This window comes from Phyllobates terribilis, unplaced genomic scaffold (genome assembly GCF_046119375.1).
Source record: "Phyllobates terribilis strain yellow unplaced genomic scaffold, ASM4611937v1 Scaffold_12__6_contigs__length_324123572, whole genome shotgun sequence".
Lineage (NCBI taxonomy): Eukaryota > Metazoa > Chordata > Amphibia > Anura > Dendrobatidae > Phyllobates > Phyllobates terribilis.
Genome location: NW_027362772.1, coordinates 177,331,317 through 177,347,689, shown reverse-complemented (window position 1 = coordinate 177,347,689; position 16,373 = coordinate 177,331,317). Strand labels below are relative to the sequence as shown.

General features: G+C 44.3%; 1 pseudogene; it reads left to right on the top strand.

The window, feature by feature from the left end:
• The first annotated feature begins 11,490 nt into the window (after positions 1 to 11,490).
• LOC141173186 (actin, cytoplasmic 1 pseudogene) lies at positions 11,491 to 12,582 on the top strand (annotated as a pseudogene).
• The last annotated feature ends 3,791 nt before the right edge of the window (positions 12,583 to 16,373 follow it).

The following is a 16,373-nucleotide window of genomic DNA, read 5'->3' as shown; positions in this document are numbered from 1 at the left end:
GCAGGAAACTGTATTTTTTGGAATATTTTGGGCTCCAGCAAAGTGGATGGGATTTACAGAAATCTGCCCATTGTGCTTTATGTTAATCAGCATAAGCTGGCTCGCAGTGCGTGTTTTCTTTGCAGATTTTTCCCAAAGACTTGCATTAGTTACAGAAAATCTGCAGGTAATAAACGCATATAATCTGCATATGACTGTATCAATAAAGCTTTGTCAAAGCCAAATACCAGTCAATATTTGTGACATGCAGAAGTAGTGCTGTTGCTTCCAAAGCATCCAGCAACTGTTACAAATAGCACAAGCACAGGAGACAGGAAGTGTTGTGCTTCAGAAGCATTCAACACCTAGAGGGGTTAACACAGTCACAGGAGACAGGGAGTGTTTTAGCAGAGCGCCAGGGGGATTTTGGGGAACTTGTTATTGTAGTCTGGCTGAAGCCGAAGAGAAAGGTGGTGTGTGATCTGGATCTGACAGAATCCAGGAAAAATGGTGGTCAGCAGCATTTACTGCAAGGAACGCACGTCCATAATCCTCAAGGAACCCACTCGAGGAAATATCAGCATACAAAAGTTAAAGACAGCGTCCATGCCAGGGTGTTCAATTGCAAAAGAGGTGTTTATTCCACCATCCCAAAACACACAACATTTCGACCCTGTGTTGGTCTTTGTCAAGTATAGGTGAAAAAACATGGGGCCGTCCTTATGTAGTGTGGTTCACAATAGCTCACCAATCACTGCAAAGGTTCAACCCCCACATCAATAAAGATTAGATATTTAGAATATAGTACAAAAAACATAGATCCATACATTTGCCGCGCCCCCTGGGCCTGTGTTGTGGATGCACGGTGCGGGAGTACCCGGAGCCGGATCGATGGGGGCTGTAGTCTTCCATGGCGGTGACCCGGTCCGTGCCCAGGGCGGTCAATCCAGTGGCAGCATTAGTGTAATAATAAGTGTCCGACTACGCCACCCGTGGATTGCGGTCAGTGGGGACCGCCGCTGCGCTGCAGACCGCTGAGGCTGATGTTGTATGCGCAGCCAAGTATGGGATAACTCCCCATGGGAGAAGTATTGCCTCAGGGCAGCTAGTTTGGATGATGGGAGCGATGGTGTGAGCGTCCCAGTACTAATGGTGCTGGTGCGGCGATGAAACACAGAGACGTGTGGTTGCAGTTTCCAATGCTTTACTCACAGTTCTTTACTGGTCCTAGTCACCTCGGTACCGGCGGTGACTGCCCAAGCCGTGCTGCATCCACCAGGCAAGGGGCTCGACCAACTCCCAGGCAATTCCAGAGCGTGCCACAGGGCTCCCTTCTCTTCCTTTCTCTGGCCGTCCCCACCAGTGACCCACCTTTGTCCAGCTTCCTCGGGCCTTCTCTTGGCGAAACCTATCTCCGGTTTCCCTGACCCTATGTGGTATGCTTTCCTGGTGGATGTAGTGAGGGGTCGCACCAAGATGTGGTCACAACCTCCGGTCTTTGGCTGAGGAATTTGTTGCCTCCACCAATTTGGGATACGGTACCCTGTTCTGCCAACCCGTCACCCGCAATCTCCTGGGCCTATGGGGTTCCTTCTTCTCTCGTGTCTCTGGGCCTTTCCTAATGTGCTGTTCCTTGTTTCCTTTCTGTTCCAGTTCCTTGCTGTTTCTATTCCTCTCCTCTGGCTCTGGCCTCCACTCCAGGCCTGCCTTGTGGAGCTGGGCCCAGACTGAGCCACAGCTCCCTGTCAGCCCTCCTGGCTGAACTCTCCTTCTCTCTTCTCCTCCTGACTGGACTGACTCTGTCCTAAGATGGTGCCCACCTTATATACCTCCCTCTATGTGTGAGCCCAGGTGACTAGCAACCAATGGGCTCCTACCTATGCCCAGAGACCCACCCCTATCTGATCCTACACCACTGGGTGTACTTTCCCCTCCCCACTCCAGCCAGGGACAGATTCTGTCATGCCTGCACTCCTGTCTCGTGGGAGCACCGTTGAACTGTCCCTCGGAAATGGGGTGTGTGTGGTGCATGCAGCCTACCGAGTCCTGGTCCACACTCCATCCTTACCCGGGAGTGGAATATCGCACCTCTGGTTTGAGGTGCAATACCCCTGTAGCCGCCGAGCCCTCGGGGTGCTACACATTAACACAGATGTTATTTTAAATAAGACATCCATAAAATACAATCTTACTCAAAAACAAATATATTAGACCATTATTTACATATGTATTGTAACGTAGTTCACCTATCAGGCTTGGCATTACGATATCTAAGCAACCACCCACCAATCACTTCATATGGGGTCATAAGTATGGAGGCTCTCCAGACCAATCACCATAGGTGTATGGATAGGCACTAAAGGAGGATGTCCACAATCATATGCATGAACTCCAAGCGGATCACACCAGAAGGACCTGTCACATCACAGGAAAGCGATCACATGACCGCACCCATGTGACCTTTGATCCCATCATGTTTGCACAAACAGCGTACATTATTGCTCTAAATGCACATTTTATTGCTAGAATTACCCCCACATTATGTACATATACCTGTCCTAACTCCATTTAATATAAACATTGTAATGGCATAAATTGTAAGCGCACAATACCTTTCAGCTGCATCTGCAGGACCTGCCACATAACTAGAGGGAAGTCACAGGACCAAGACCACATGATCAGCGGTTATGTGGGCTCAGCTATTCACCAAGACTCCCATTCAGCACTAGGGTAACTACCACAAGGAATAGGGGTGGGAAAGGAGAGGGGGGCACAACATAATGCCTCTAGCATCATTATAATTACTGCAATAATACATATGCCTATGTACAAAAATGCATAAAAGCCAAGCAAAGAAAATAACTCCACAGTGAGACAATCATAGGAGGATCAAAGTTCGGGGAGAGGGCCATGGTTTAGCCCACATATAAACATATACATTTATATATAAAAATAGTAGTTATCCCTTAAAGGGGTAAACGCCCGATGTCTTCGTCCTCGTACTTCGATCCACCTTCAGATTAATTCCAACAACTGGTCTAAAAGAAGAAAAAGAAAACAAGTGTTAAAATCACATATACATATAGGTGGTGTGTGATCTGGATCTGACAGAAGGTAACTGAACAGGATTCAGATGAGGAGAGAAACTAAACACAGGTCAGATAAACTCCCTGAACTAACAGTGCAGAGTATTATCGGGCAGGAAGATAAGGACTAGAATGAATTGTGTCACAGGGATCATCTCTCTCATCAAACCCTCCCCACCTCCATCTCCATGCAGGATAAAGAATGCTGTGTACTATTGTGTCCTTGTGAAGGAAAACCCTGTGGTTGTGTATGCATAGAAGTGTGCTAAGAGATCTAATCTATGCTGAGTTATGCTACTGAAGAGACTGTAATACTGTGCCTTGTGAAGAAACTACTGTATTGTTACTGGAGCCAGTTGCTCAAGAAACTCAGACTGTACTCTATTGAAGATTGTTGCTGTAATATCCCTGAATTGCACTGGCCGTGCTTCAGGTTAAATTCCACTGTTAAACTGTTGAAAAAGACTCTTGTCAGATGTGTCTGGTCAGCAATTGAATCTATCCTGTGCCTGAGAGAAGCTGCAGCCTATGGTCGCCCTGAGTAACGGTTCCCCAGGATTCCAAAGAATTCATGAAACCTGTCTCGCCCTATTTTAACCTAGTGGCTTGCATGTAACATATTATCAAAACAAAGCAGCTTTATTTAAAGAATGACACATCAACAAGAGACAAAAACTGAAGAGTCAAAAACACATTCTTTGCCAATGATTAAAATTTATTCGTCAATAATTCTGCTGTTCCTATTGATTATTCAGACAACAGTACAGTAATCCAAAACAACAGAAGTCAGGATGGCCGAGCGGTTTAAGGCACTGGCCTCGTGTTGCAGTCTCCTCTGGAGATGTGGGTTCAGATCCCACTTCTGATATTTTCTGTTTATCGTGTTGTTTTGCTCAGCGTCTGTTTTTTGGTGTTTCTGTAGAATATTGTATTTTTGGAACATTTTAGGGTCTGCTCTTCTGAAACTTTCCAAGCACATTTAGGACACACTTTGTGCTTCTCCATCTTCACGTCTATTCTATAGGACATACTTGTCTATGCAATAACAACTGTAGCTATACATAGATACAATTAACAATTCTGAAAAGAAAAGGAAAACAAATCAACTAAGAAAAAGCTCATATTCGTAAAAATAAATTGATTAATATAACAATTTCTACAAAATAAAAGTCCTCCTCATGCAACTTCCTTTTGGAAGTGCATTGAGGTGAAGGGTACATTGCTGGAAAAGGAAGAAAAAAAAAAAAAAACTCTTTAAAACTCTTAGTTTGCGAGTGTGAACGAGCTGCGTGTGTCCGGAGAGTAAGTGCGAACGAAAGTAAGTGTGTGACTTGTTTTTCAGTGACTTTGGATTCAGGGAGTTTGGAAGGGAGGACTTAGGACTGAATTGCTAACTGTATTTCATTCTTTCTTTACTTTACTTTTTACTTAATTAATCCACCTGACCTACTTATCTGATTCCCCCGTCCATACTTGATACTTAATTGATTCCCCGTCCATACTTAACTGATACCCCGCCGATATCTAATTGATACACTTGCACATCCCTAATTTATCCCCGTCCATACACCTATATATAAATAATTGTGTTTTGTACTTGTATATATATACTGACTGTATCCCCATATTTAGAATGACGTCCATTTTGGCCGGAGCCGTGCAGTGTACATCTTGCACAATGTATGCATTCCGTGAGCAACCGCTCGAGGATCCATACTGCTGCGAGAGATGTGAGCATATCGTGCACTTGGAAGCCCAAATTCTGGATCTAAGTGCTCAGATAGCGGTACTGAGGAGCATCGACAACATGGAGCGGAGTTTGCTGCTCACCAAGCAGACACTCAATGGGTCAATACTGGGGGTGGAGCATAGAGGGGAAGTGCAGGCTGAACAGGCAGGGAGCTGGATAACAGTTAGGAGGGATAGAGGGAAAAAGTATAGGAAGGCTGGTTCAGAACTGGCATTATTGGAGCACGACAGATCCTCTGACCGCCGGGGGAGTGTATGCTCCAGTAATGAGGGGCAGGGGGGAAGTGTAGGGCAGGCAAGACAGGTTCTGGTAGTGGGTGACTCTATTATTAGGGGGACAGACAGGGCAATCTGTCACAAAGACCGGGATCGCCGAACGGTGTGCTGCCTCCCTGGCGCTCGAGTCCGGCACATCGCGGATCGGGTTGACAGGTTACTGGGAGGGGCTGGCGAAGACCCAGCGGTCATGGTCCACATCGGCACCAATGACAAAGTGAGTGGTAGATGGAGGGTCCTTAAAAATGATTTCAGGGACCTAGGTAGGAAACTTAGGGCAAGGACCTCCAAGGTAGTTTTCTCAGAAATACTACCAATCCCGCGAGCCACACAGGAGCGCCAACGGGAAGTTAGGGAGGTGAATAAGTGGCTAAAGAGTTGGTGCAAGGCAGAAGGGTTTGGGTTCATGGAGAACTGGGCCGACTTCGCGGTCGGCTACAGGCTCTACGTAGGGACGGGCTGCACCTCAATGGGGAGGGTGCAGCGGTGCTGGGGAAGAAGATGGCTAATAGGATGGAGGAGTTTTTAAACTAGAGACGGGGGGGGGAGCCAAGGAAATAGGTGGGATGTGAGGCAAGCAAGGGGGAAGGGGAGAAGTGAATATAATGAGGTTGGAGATGGGGGTGGGGATAGTACAGTTAGATCGTTAGAGAAGAATAGGATGCTAAATAACCCCAAAGTTTTATCTTGCATGCTGACCAACGCAAGAAGCCTGACCAATAAGGCGGATGAGCTGCAGGCGCTTATATCGGAGGAGAGGTATGACATCGTAGGTATAACAGAGACTTGGCTAGATGATAGCTACAACTGGGCGGTAAATTTATTAGATTATAGTTTATTTAGAAGGGACCGGAAACAGGGGAAAGGCGGAGGAGTCTGCTTATATGTAAAGTCATGTCTAAAACCCAGACTAAGGGAAGATATAGGAGAGGGAGAAGAGGGGGTCGAGGCCATGTGGGTAGAGATAGAGGGAACTAAAAATAATAATAAAATATTACTAGGGGTCTGCTATAAGCCACCCAATATAACAGAGGAGAATGAGAATCTGCTATTAGGACAAATAGACAAAGTAGCAAAACATAATGAAGTGATTGTAATGGGGGATTTCAACTACCCAGATATTGACTGGGAAACAGAAACCTGTAGATCTCAGAAAGGAAAAAGGTTCTTGACAAATATTAAGGATAATTATCTCTCCCAACTAGTGCAGGAACCAACGAGAGGGAAGGCTGTGTTGGACTTAATATTGACTAATAGGCCTGATAGAATAACTGAGGTACAGATAGGGGGGCACCTAGGTAATAGCGACCATAATATTATCGACTTCAAAATGCCCTTCAGTAGGGTTATCAATAAGGGAACAACAAAAACATTAAACTTTAGGAGGGCGAAGTTTGATCAGCTGAAAGAAAGCCTTCAACTTATTGACTGGGACAAAGTTCTTAATCAAAGGAATACGAATAGTAAATGGGAAACCTTCAAAAGAATTCTGAATACTCAGTGCGAGAGATATATACCGTATGGGAATAAAAGGGCCAGAAATAAGAGGAAACCAATATGGTTGAACAAGAACGTAAAAGGGGCGCTAAATAGCAAAAAAGAGGCATTCAAGAGATTAAAACAGGAAAACAGTAAGGAGGCACTAATGTGTTACAAGGAAAAAACGAGAACCTGTAAAAAACAAATAAAAATAGCGAAGGAGGAAATAGAGAGACGTATTGCTAGGGAAAGTAGATCAAATCCCAAACTGTTCTTTACGTATATAAATAGTAAAAGGATTAAATCAGATAATATTGGACCGATAAAAAGTGAGGAAGGCAAAATCATAGAGAAAGATGAGGATAAAGCTAATCTATTAAATAATTTTTTTTCGACAACTTTCACAAAGGAAATCGAACTAACAGGAGAAATGAGAAGTGACAAACTTAATCCTCCACTAAGTATGACAAATCTAACCCAAGCTGGGGTACAGAAACGCCTCAGTAACATTAAAATAAACAAATCACCAGGACCTGATGGCATACACCCACGGGTACTAAGGGAACTAAGTAATGTGATAGACAGACCGTTATATCTTATATTTAAGGACTCTGTTGAGACTGGGTCTGTGCCACTTGATTGGCGACAGGCGAATGTAGTGCCAATATTCAAAAAGGGAGCGAAAAGTGACGCCGGAAACTATCGGCCGGTGAGTCTGACGTCCGTTGTGGGCCAAATTTTTGAAAGCTTCATTAAAGAGGCAATTACGGAGCATCTTGATGCTAATAATCTTTTAATCCCGAACCAACATGGATTCATGAGGAATCGCTCCTGCCAAACAAATCTGATTGACTTCTACGAGGAGGTTAGCTCTCGAGTAGATCAGGGGGAACCAGTGGATGTCGTGTATCTCGACTTCTCAAAAGCGTTCGATAGCGTGCCACATAATAGGTTGGTATACAAAATGAGAATGATGGGGCTGGGGGAAAATGTCTGCAAGTGGGTAGCTAACTGGCTAAAGGATAGAAGGCAGAGGGTGGTTATAAATGGAATATACTCAGATTGGGTAAGCGTCACTAGTGGGGTACCACCAGTCTTTATTCGGCTTTACAAACTATGTTACTATGTTACTATGTAATCTGAAATTAAAAATGACTTCCATAACAAGAAAGGTCAAAATAAAAGATAACTCATGTCATAAAAACAAAAAGTGTCCAATATTTTTACTTTTGTTGTAAATATTTATACTGGTTAGGTCTCGTTACATCTGTTTTTTCTGCTTGCAAATTATTGGGTGAAAAGAAAAGTAACTTGCCAAAACCCAAGATTGAACAAGAGACCTTTAGATCTTGAGGTTAACTCTCTCCCAGCTGAGCTATTTCAGCTGCATTGGTGTCTGCTGACGCGGTCGTTCTGCAGGTCAAATACAGGATGAACATGAAAGAAAAAGGTGGCTCCAGCAAGCGATATAGGAAAATATAGATATGGATCTAAAGCATCACATTTAATTAAACGATTAAAAAAAGGGAAAGTACATTACAAACATTAACGGAAAAGGGGAAAAAGACAATGCGGTCTACGTGTTTCGAATATGTAGCTCTTAGTCCTGAAAAGGTACGTCTGAAGGAATGAAAAAATATATAACACTTGCCCCAGAAAGAGGGCGTGATAAGGACATGACTGTTTTGTCCAGAAAATATATTAACCCTATATAGTATAGAATAAAAAGGAAAAGTACAACATGAAGCTTATGCATCAATTTAACATATATAGACATGTTCATAATCATTTAAATGAATGAAAAAAAATGCAAAAATTTCATAAAAACACTCTATTAATGCAGATACATGAGATCCGTTTTGAAATTTAAACCATTAGGAAATCTGGTGTCCAATTTTAGAATCCAAAATCCTTCACGTTTTAAAAGGAACTTGGCCCAATTGCCCCCTCTAGTAATGTCTACAACACATAATGAATTACAATCTCCTTGGTGCGTCTCAAGAAAATGTCTGAATAGTCCTGACATAGAACGTTTTATTTTTAACAGATCACGGATAGCAAAAAAAAGACATCCAAAAAAGGAGCTCTGTCCATTAGTACTGGTATATGGGCAATTGATGAAGTAATAACAAGCTTTAAAACCATAAAATATTAGTGTATGGGCCCCTCTGGGGAAATGCACATATTATATAATACTTAAAACTAGGTGTAACTCATGTTCAAACATAGTAGTAAAAGTAACTTACATGTGGGTATGTAGTGGCATTAGCTCACACGTGGTCCTCGCACTCCAATGCACGTTTCGTCCTAGCTTTGTCAAATGGAAAATCAGCAGCACATCTGCCCAATGTGACTATCATGATGGTTGTTCTGAAAGGTAAATAATGCTTTTTTTAGTGATGATTCATTAACTTTGGCAACTTTCCATAAAATTCTGTAACATTCTCCATACAGTCTTGTACCTGAGTTATGACTAACAACAAAAACTACTTAACAAGATACTAATCAATTCTTTCAACTAAAACCTTAATATCCCTAGTGGCCTAATGGATAAGGCACTGGCTTCCTAAGCGAGTGGTTGAGTGAGTCCCATCTGGGGTGGCCTGCATCATGTTTTTAATTCTCTCATTTGCCACTGTTTCATGTTGTTAATTTCAAAGTATATATTTTTTTGTTAGTGATTTTTTTATAAATTGGTTGTCTCCTTTTGCTTATTTTTAGCACTTAGTCCGAGCCATGTGTAAAATAGCAAATAGAGCTTTACTTACCTGCCTCAGGTAGAGCGCTGCCTCTCTGCTCCGCCCCAGTCTCTGTTGAGTGGCTGTGACAGTGCTGCAGCCAACTGCTGAGCTTAGCGGCTCAGTCAATGCAAACTGTTTGTTACAGCCAATCAAGAGAGGCTGGTGCAGCTCTGGACCCAGGTTTGTAAGGAGATACTTTTGCAGATATCTTTGAAGATAGAATGGCTGAACGACCTAAAGGCCCTCCTTACTTGACCATGCTAATATCAATGGATTCCTTGAGATGGCTTAATGTGTATGGGGTTCTGCTTTTGGACTGTCGATTGCATTGTTCTACCAGAGATAAGCTACCAGCCAACCTGTCAGTTTGGGGCTTTCTCATAGAGAATACAGGAGTGCTCGGCAAAGCATGCACTTCAGCGTATGGGAGAGTCGAGATGGCTGTTGGCCAATAAATCCACTCAAGCATCATTTGGCCCACAGCCATCTAATCTATATGACCATTCTTAGGAGCTGTTGTTAGATTGTAATCTCCCCTGGTAGTTTGGATTCAAATCCTACTTCTAACAAGAGTTAGGAGTGTTTTTTATTAGGTTTAACCTGTTACCTATTACGGTCTTACTTAACGTTTTCTGTGCATGTTTATAAATATATGCCAGTGGCGGACAAAGACAGAAAAGAGCACCTGTTCAAGAACAGTATATGGACCCTTTGCAGTCCAACTGATTGGGTCAACTGAAAGAGCTCTGTGTAATGGGTGAAAGTGGGTTCTTCTTTGATAATTATCACTAGATATTGCTGATCAGCTATGCTACCCATAAATTTAACTGTAATTACCATGAGATTTTGCAGTTGAGCCAGTTCTTTTTGTGCAAAATCAAGTAACTGTTTAAAGGGAACCTGTAACCTGCTGATATTTGGTTAATCTGCATTCTAAAGCTGTGCAGCTGCTGCACTGACAGCCCAGCTACCAGGAGGAAAATAGTGCTAGCTGGCTGTCAGTCAGTGCCGTGGCCAGGTTACCGCCACCACTCACTATGTACTGGGTGGTTGCTCAAGCCACAATGGCCACACCTCTAAGACAGAAAGGAGGAGGCTGTCAGGAGGATTAAAGTTCATTTCCTTCTGGCAGTGGGACTCTCAGTATGGCGGCTGCATAGCTTTAGAACTCTGTTAACCTGCATTTTATCCCCATATCTGCAAGTTAATAGCATTTGGAGACATAACCGGTTCCCTTTAACAGTCTATTAAAAAAATAAGGTCGTGGCCGCTTGACATTTCCGCTTTGTCTGATCTAAGCCTTAAAGAGTAACCTTTGTTTTAATGTTTTTTTTTCATAAATCAATAGTACACATGAAAATAAGAAACGTTGTTATTTATCATATCAGAGAAATCTGCTTCTGCATCCCACTAGACTTATCTTTCATTCTCAAAATTCTCAATTTTCGGGTAAAATCTATCTTTAATAAAAACAGATTTTCCCATTCCTGAGATAGAAGATGATAGTTGGTGTTCATAAAGTTCTATGTGGAACAGTAACTGTTGTTTCAGGAGAACTTGCAGTAGATCATGTGGATCTGCCTATAGCTCCTCACTCCTCATCGTCCCTCCAAATGAAACGACAGTTGGTGCTTTAAAAAATTCAATCTCAGTAATGGAGAAATCTGTCATCAGTGAATATAGATTTTATCACTTTTACCCATGAAGTGAGAGTGAATGATCAGTGCAGGAGGAGAAAGAAGTAGATTTCTCTCATAAGATAAATTATAAAGTTGCTTAATTCATGTGTAATATTGATTTATGAAATAACACTTAAAACGACGGTTACTCTTTAAGCTTGAGAGGTGGATGAGCGACAAACTGAATCACTGAACTGAATCACTGAATATTTACCACTGTCTTTGGTAAAGGAGCATTCCTCTCCAACAGTTCTCCAACCTTTAAATTTCCAGCAGCAGTCAGGATAGGCTGAGTGTTGCAGTTTGCAAAAGATCAGAGGCGGATCTGCCAGTTGGCCAGGGCTTTGGAGCCCCTTATTTGAATGCAGAGTAGCAATATAATAATTTTAGGTTAACTATCATTTAAATACACTTAGAATATTGTGACATCACTGATTGCTTCTGCATATTCCACACCAGAAAGTGCTCATCTCTCAGTGAAGATCTGGCCAAGACATAAAAATGTCTAATTATCTAGATGCTCCAGTCGTCATTTTTGACAATGGATCCGGTATATGTAAAGATGGACTATCTGGTGATACTGTACCAAGATCAGTCATCAGCTCAATGATTGGTCGTGTTAGAACCGGATACAGCATGCTGGAAGCCAACAGAAAAGCTTACTATGTTGGTGAAGAAGCTCAATCCTTAAGAGGAATCTTGGCATTGACATATCCCATAGAGCACGGCATTGTGAAATCTTGGCCGGACATGGAGAGGATCTGGAAGCATGTGTATGACTGTGAGCTTCAAATTCAATCTAATGAAAGCCCCGTCTTGCTATCTGAAGCTCCGTTCAATCCAAGAAGCAACCGTGAGATCATGGCAGAAGTGATGTTTGAAAGCTTTAATGTCCCTGCCATGTATGTGGCATTACAAGCTACTCTGTCTCTCTATGCCAGTGGTCGCACAACAGGCTTAGTCGTGGACATTGGAGATGGTGTCACCTCTACATTTCCCATATTTGAAGGTACTCCACTGCCCCATGAAGGAAATCGTCTTAACTTCGCTGGTCGGGACATCACAGATCATTTAATGAGGCTTCTTATGGAGACCGGACATTCCTTTGTTAGCAGCGCAGAGAAAGACATTGCTAGAGAAATAAAGGAGAAACTTTGCTCTCTGGCTTTAGATTCAAAGTAGGAAGGGGAAAAGTGTTCTGCAGAAGGTTTAGAGAAATACATACTTCCAGATGGGAAGGTCGTTACCATTGGCCGCCAGAGGTTTCTTACGCCAGAGATCCTATTTTCTCCATCTATCAATGGATGCTCTAGGTGTGCACAAAATGATCATTGAAAGCATTTATGGATGTCACTTTTCAAAAACATCTTGTTGTCTGGTGCATCTACCCTTTTCCCAGGCCTTGAGGATAGACTTTACAACAAAATTAGAACCCTGGCACCAGAGACTGTTCATATTAAAGTTTTTGCCTGGAGTGATAGTAAATTTGCTCCGTGGATTGGAGGATCAATCCTGACCAGATTAGAATCTTTTAAGGAGATGTGGATCACATCCGAGGATTACAGCGAGTTTGGTTCATCCATTATACATTGAATGGCCTGACTCTACATTGTACATAAAACCTACTATGTCTTACTTATGTGACAGTAAAACAGTTTCATCTGAATATGAGTCCTTTGTGTTGCCTTTTGGTGGTTAAAATCGATAATGTGCAATGTGCCACAAATTTCTGGCTTTCATGAGCAATTTCAGTGAATGAGAATTTTGAATTCAACTCACTCATTTTCATGTGCGCGTCTATGGCTTTTACAGAAGATTTTATGACATTTTTGCAGCAGCAGACAATGGCGTAACATGATAAATAACAATGGCTACCTTGTAAAGCCCTTGCGATTTCAGTGGTTTCCACCAGTCCTCCAGATGGTTGCATGTCAATGCCATACATCATTTATGTCACTTTTGCAGCCAATCAATAGCCTAAGCTGTGATATGACTGCGGAAGTCACTGATAGGCTGCAGTGGTCACATAAAGGATGCACAGCACATCACAAATTATTCAAGGAAATTTAAAGGTGACTTACAGTATAGTTATGTATTATGTTATGTTGTCTCCTCATAGCCAAATAAAATCAAATCTGGGAAAATCAGTTAAACTATTTTTGCATATAATAATAGAAAAATGCAAGCCAGAAATTAACCAGAAGAAATCATTTTTTTCAAATATAAAAATAAGAAGAATAACATATAAATATTAAAATAAAACCACACAATTGAGCTAAGAGCGTGGACACCTGGAAAATATTCTGAAACGTAAACTGCCTCCTGTAGTATGTACATGCATTACCTGGATATCTTAGCTAGCACATATAGTCAAATAGTATCAAACACATGTCATGTTTTAGGAGCCTTAAAGGCTCGTAATGACCTGGAGAATCATATTGGCAGGTCAGTTTTAGCATTTAGTGAACATGGTAAATAAAAAACTAAAAAAACTGTGGATTTGCAATTTTTTTGAAATCTCAACGCACTTGGATTTTTTTTTAAATGTTTTCCAGTACAATACATGGTAAAATCAATGTTATGGATTAAAAGAACAACTCGTCCCACAAAAAACAAGCTCTCACATGGCCATATTAATGGAAAAATAAAGTTATGGCTCTGGGAAGGAGAGCAAAAAATGAAAGTGCCAAAATGGAAAATTGCAAGGTGCTGAATGAGTTAATTTTATTGAAACAGCAACACTCAGCCAAGTAAATGAAACATAACTGGTATCAGGGTCTCTGTCCCTATATCATGGTGCTCTCAGCTTACATAGTAAAATCTTGCTGATAGATTCATTTTAATTAGTGATGAGCGAACGTGCTCGCCACTGCTCGGTATTCGCCCGAGCATCACGGTGCTCGACAAGCTCGTCACTCAGCAAGTATTTCCGGGTTGCTCGGGTGGGAACTCGGGTCCCCTCCCTTCATGTTTGGCGCCCTTTAGAGAGCCAGTGAACATGCAGGTGTGGCGCCCTGCTGTTCACAGGTACCACAGGACCCAGGGTGCATGGACGGACTTCTCCACAAGAGGCCCTCATTACATACAAACACCTCCGCCCTTCCACCTCATACCACCAGAGGGAGCCCGTTAGGGATATATATATATGGAGGGTGGAGCCAGGCAGTCAGTCAGAAGAGAGAGTCAGTCAGACAGAGTCAGAGAGTGTAAGAGCGTGCTGACGCTGAGAGCAGCGAAGACGCACCACGTCTGCTGCTGAGTTCTGAGGGCCCCGAGTGTGGCCGACGGCAAGGAGGAGAGGAGAGAGGAGTTAAGGGGGCAGAGGAGCGTCATAGACTTACCCCGTAGATACAAACCGGACACCAGGTCTGTGCCTACAGGTTCTTTATACCCAGTAGGGACCACCGGCATTCCAGGAGGACTACAAGTCCCTGGCAGACCTGAAGCTAGACCCATTACAGGACCAGGAACCATGAAGGCCCCGGCGACCAGGGATAGTGGTTGCCAGCAGAAGGTCCCACTACCAAGCGACAGGTGAAGGAACAGCACGACACATAAGCTAGGCCAGTTGCAGGCTGGCCAGGAGCATACAGAGAGGCAGACACAGACCAGGAGGCCTTATACCCGCTCACTGGGGAGAAGTCCTGAAGTGCACCCATCCTACTGAGTACCCTGGACCGTACCTGACATCCGCACCAGTAAAGGTATTGAAGCGAATCCCCTGTCTCTGTCAGTTACTCCTGCTGAGTCATTCCGCCTGCACTACAGGTCCCAGCATCACCACCCACCATCAAACTCTACCCTGCCCTGAGGCCCGCTCCCCCTTTTCCCCAGCATCTATTGGCCTGGACTCCGAGTACCCCATTGCCCTGGGAGCGCGACAACTCCTGGCGTCACAAACAGGATTTCGTGCCCGTTGCAACGAACAGGATTGCGTGCCCGTTGCCCACGGGTACTGTGTGCTGTATGTGAACTGTGTTTTTACTGTGGTGAACATCGCTGCCATTACCGCGTCGCCACGCGGGAAGAAGAGGGGCGTAACCGCGGGAATCAGAGAGGCGTGACTTCTGGAAGTGCGCGAAGCTCAAGCCCCGCCTCGCGCTCTGAGGCAGCACCAGGAAGCGTCAGGTCCTGGAAGGAGACCGTCATCTGTTGAGCTGCGGCCTACCCGATTAACGAAACATGAGGTAGGCTACAGTTTACTAGGGGGGCGCAACCATGGCCGACGACCAGCGAGACGCCAGAGAAACGGATAATGCTCCTGATGCTCAACTTGCGCCCGGCGCTGCTCAGGCCGGAGTGGCCGCCCCACCAGCAGGGGTCGTGACTCCGTTGATACCCATGGCCCTGCCGTATATCCCGGGAGCAAAATGGCTTCCCCAGTATGACGGCAAACCAGACACCCTGTCTGGTTTCAAAAGGAAAATATGTGGTGTACTGGATATGTACTCAATGACTGGTAAACAGAGAGCCACCGTGGTGCTGGGACAATTGACTGGTGCCACAGAGCAGGAAGTTGAAACCTGGCCAGCCGCAGACCAGGAATCAGTATCCATTATCTTTAAGAGACTGCAAACTGTTTTTGAAAGCCGCACTGAGACAGATCTCCGGATGAGTTTCTACCACTGTACCAAGAAACCTGAGGACAGTATCCGGGACTATGCCTGGCGCTTACAGGAAGCCCTGCGGGCCCTGAAACAGGTTAGTCCAGCCAGCATACAAGATGAGTTTAAAATGCTGACAGAACAATTCATCCGGGGATTGAGGTCCCAGGAGGAAAGCATAACCGTACGGTGGTGGGCCTTAGATCATCCAAATGCCACCTTTGATGCCCTGAAGGACCTGGCTATTAAGGGTCTGCAGCCCCTGGAAACAACAGATACTGCTATCCAGCGTTACTAGGGTGGGGCCACCCCAGTGCCCGCAGCACCCACTGCTCCTTCATTGACAGCTGAAACAAAGATGCAAACAGTGCCCCCTAGCGAGCTGGACATCCTGCGCTCTGAAGTGTGTCAGCTGAGTAAAACCCTGGCCACTGTCCTGAGCACCCTGCAGCTACAGGCGGTGCCCGAGCCGGAAGGAAGGATCCTACTCGCCGACAGTCCTGAGGATGTCCTCTGGATGAGGAGAAGAAGGAGGACGACACCACCCCGTAGGAGGACAACGCCACCCCGTGGGAGGACCAACGACCAACGTCGCCCTCCAGGAGACTTCATCTGCTACCGCTGCCACACCGCTCGGAACTGTCCTTTAAACGGGCAAACCCTGGGGCCGAGGGCCGACACCCAGGAGTAAATCACCCAGGCCCATCAAGCTGGTACCACCGGTTCGTAGGAGGAAGGCCTTTCCTGTCCATCATGCTGGACGGCATAGCAACACCTGTG